Raw genomic sequence first — 3,118 nt, 5'->3', positions numbered from 1 at the left:
GCTTTATATTGTAGCAATTTTATTTTCAATACTTATTGTAGCAATTTATTTTCAAATTCCTTGACAAGATGTGTTAAGAATATATATATGTAATGGCCTATGCATGAGGCCTTATTTTATAGCAGTTTCTTTTGAAAAAATACTCAGAAACTTTCATTCATAAAGTGGCTTTGCGGCCAGAAGCAGTACAAATCGAAACTATTACATTTGCAGGTTACAAGGCCAAAAGTGGCCCAAAAATCATAAGAGTTGCTGAAGTCTTGAATTTTGCGGCGACAAGGGGGCGGTGCTGTGATCATGAGTACTCTCCCTCTCTTCACCCACATGTCTTATCTGATCTGAGTCGCAGCTGCTCTCATTTGTACTGAAGATGGAGGGAAGGAAATAATCCATTACTCTCCGGGATGGAGATGGTCTGCAGGGGAGCGCGACTCACAACCACATCTACCTCTAGGGGAAAAACAGAAGTCTGACAGTCTGCCCCCGGAGGTAGGCTGCGAAAGAAGAACGCTCGGCCTCCAGTGGCTGCCCGCTCTTCTCCCGCCTGCTCCACGCGAGAAATCTGAGGAGAGGGATCACTCAGAATCAGGTTCCGCCGCGTTAGGAGCGCCGCGTGTTCTTCAGCCTAACTGAAACCGGAGATTCCTATCCGGATTTCCAGAGACCAAAGACATGCGGATGGACCTGAGATTAGGCCATGAGACCTACCCAGGTATTGAGATTAAGCCATAAGACCTAAGGATTTGGATTTGAGGCTGAGATCGTGAGGAGAAGATTTCAGAAACAGAAGGAAGAGAAGTAGGGTTTGTGACACTATTACTGGGAAAGCCATGTTCGCTTGAGTTTTTCTTCTCACAAGCACAGGTATTTATAGGACCAGTTTCAGTGGTCTCGACTCTAAGAGGGGCAGTTGAAGTACGTTCAATTCCATTAATAAGAGTATCGATGGAATTGAATGCAAAGATCTCGGAAATGAAGATGATTGAAAGCGCGTGGGAAGCGGGGCAATTTTCAAGGAGATAACCGCTTTGTTTCGAGAATATCTTTTCAAACAGTTTCAACAGCAATAAAGGTGGATTAAACGCTAAACTGCCAGAAAATCTGAACATGTATTTGGGCCAAGCAAGGTGGGCTAAATATTTTAGATATTAATAATAATATTGTTCCTACAGATATGGGCCCAGTAATGGAATAACTAGGGGCCCAAAAGTCTCCGGCCTGCTCGGGTCAAGCGGAGAAAGAGCTCGTCCAGTCGAAAGCTAGCATCTGCAGCAGCTTGAGCAGCTTGTTGGGCTGCCACACGAGCTTGGGCCAGTTCTTGAGACAGCGTCTCGAAAGCAGCGAGGGATTGTTCTAATTGAGGCTCCGCGTGGGCAAGCATAGCAGTGACATCGATCAAGCGGGCCTGAAAAGAAAGAATCTGGGATCTCAGGTGGTTTCTCTCAAGCGTCAGATCCCTGATGAGATCAGCTTGATCACCCAAAAAACCACGAGCATTGTCAGTTTGATGAGTAAGAGCTTGGTAGTGTGTTTCAGTCTGCCTAGCCTGCGCGTTAGCGACTGCCCTCTCGTTAAGCCCTTGTGGGAGATCTTGCAGCAGTTGGTCAACCTCTTGGAATTGTTCTTCAGTGACAGCGCCCTCGCGAAGAAGCACCCTCAGATACTACAAAACTCTCGTGGGCGCGCCAGGAATCAAGATATTGGGACCCAAGAGACGACGAAGACCTTCTCTGGCTTCATCTACAACTCCAGGTGGGGTCACTTCGAGCACGCGAGCTAATCGTTCTAAAGTGGACGGAGTAGGTGGCTCAGCGGCAGGGGCCTCAGGAGGCTCCGCAACAGGTATAGCCTCAGGCACAGGTTCATGAAGTTCCTCAGGTTCCCCAGCTTCAATGACTTGGGGGGCATGGGGAGCAGGTTCCTGGCCAACCACATTAGGAACAGGTTCAGCAGGATCCTCGTTCGCTATTTCTTCTGCTGCTGCTTCCGCGTTTGGACCCTAAAAAAGATGCACTTTCAGAATAACCGAGCCAAAGGTAAAAGATGAACATTTTTTGATTAAGAGAGTTACCTCTTCAACTGGTAGCTCGCGGAAATCTACTATTGGCGCTAGGGCAGCCTCACCAAAGGTTGGATCCAAGTCAGGCGCTGTCGATGCCAGAAGGGGAATGGGTGCCTCGCGGAAGGTAGGAAGGAGAGACAACCTGTCTTCAACCTCAGGTGGACCGTCAATTGTAACTTTTTCTGGAATTACAACCAACTGCATTTGGTCTGCCGCATTGATCACAGAGGGAGGGTCACCATTGGTCTCTTGGGCGTTTGTACCAGATACGCCCTCACCGGCAGCAGAGGATCCTTCCCCAACTGGCCTTGAAAGCCTGCGACGAACCTGAAGCAGAGAAACGTTATAAACCATACATAACAGAACAGGGCATCAATGTTTACTGTAGAGAGGCTTTACCAGTCGATCAGCGGCTGGTTCATCTTCTGCCCATGGATCAGTTCTGAGCTCAGCGCGACTGCGTTTGCGTGCCAGAGCAGCGGCAATCTGTCAAGATTTAAACAAAGTCAATTAGACGTCGAGAAAGCTGCTAAAATAAAGAAGGTTATAAAGCGAGAATCCTTACAGTCTGAGGATTATCATCGTCAGAGGAAGTGTCCTCTACTTCAGGCCTAATCAGTACTGCTTTTTGTTTAGCAGCTGGACCGGTGGCCGGAGAAACACCCACTGCGCGACTGCCTGAAGGTGGTGCGCGTCCCTGCTATAAATTTCGAGTTAGGGGACAGAGGTGGAGGTGATAAAGGAAACAAAGGAACATATCAAGGCAAGTACCTCTGGAGGTTGCTCGCGAATAACAATACCAGCTTGAACCAAGCGCGGGGCTCGCGCGGGTCGCGGAGCCGGTTCGGGTGGTGGAGGTCTCTCTTCATCTTCATGGAAGCGAGCGATTGCTTCAGTATCAGCATCATAGGGATATCTCAATTCTTCGAAAATGGCCGCAAAGAGTTCATCATCCCTTTGCCTCCAGCAGTTAACAGAAACTTCCTCCCACCATTGATCATAATCTTCAGCGGTCCCATCCACGGGGACGAGATTATTAGCCCAGTCTGGGAGGTC

The sequence above is a fragment of the Rosa rugosa genome, chromosome 2 (assembly GCF_958449725.1).
Source record: "Rosa rugosa chromosome 2, drRosRugo1.1, whole genome shotgun sequence".
In the NCBI taxonomy this organism is placed as follows: domain Eukaryota; kingdom Viridiplantae; phylum Streptophyta; class Magnoliopsida; order Rosales; family Rosaceae; genus Rosa; species Rosa rugosa.
Note: the sequence above shows the minus strand (reverse complement) of the source record.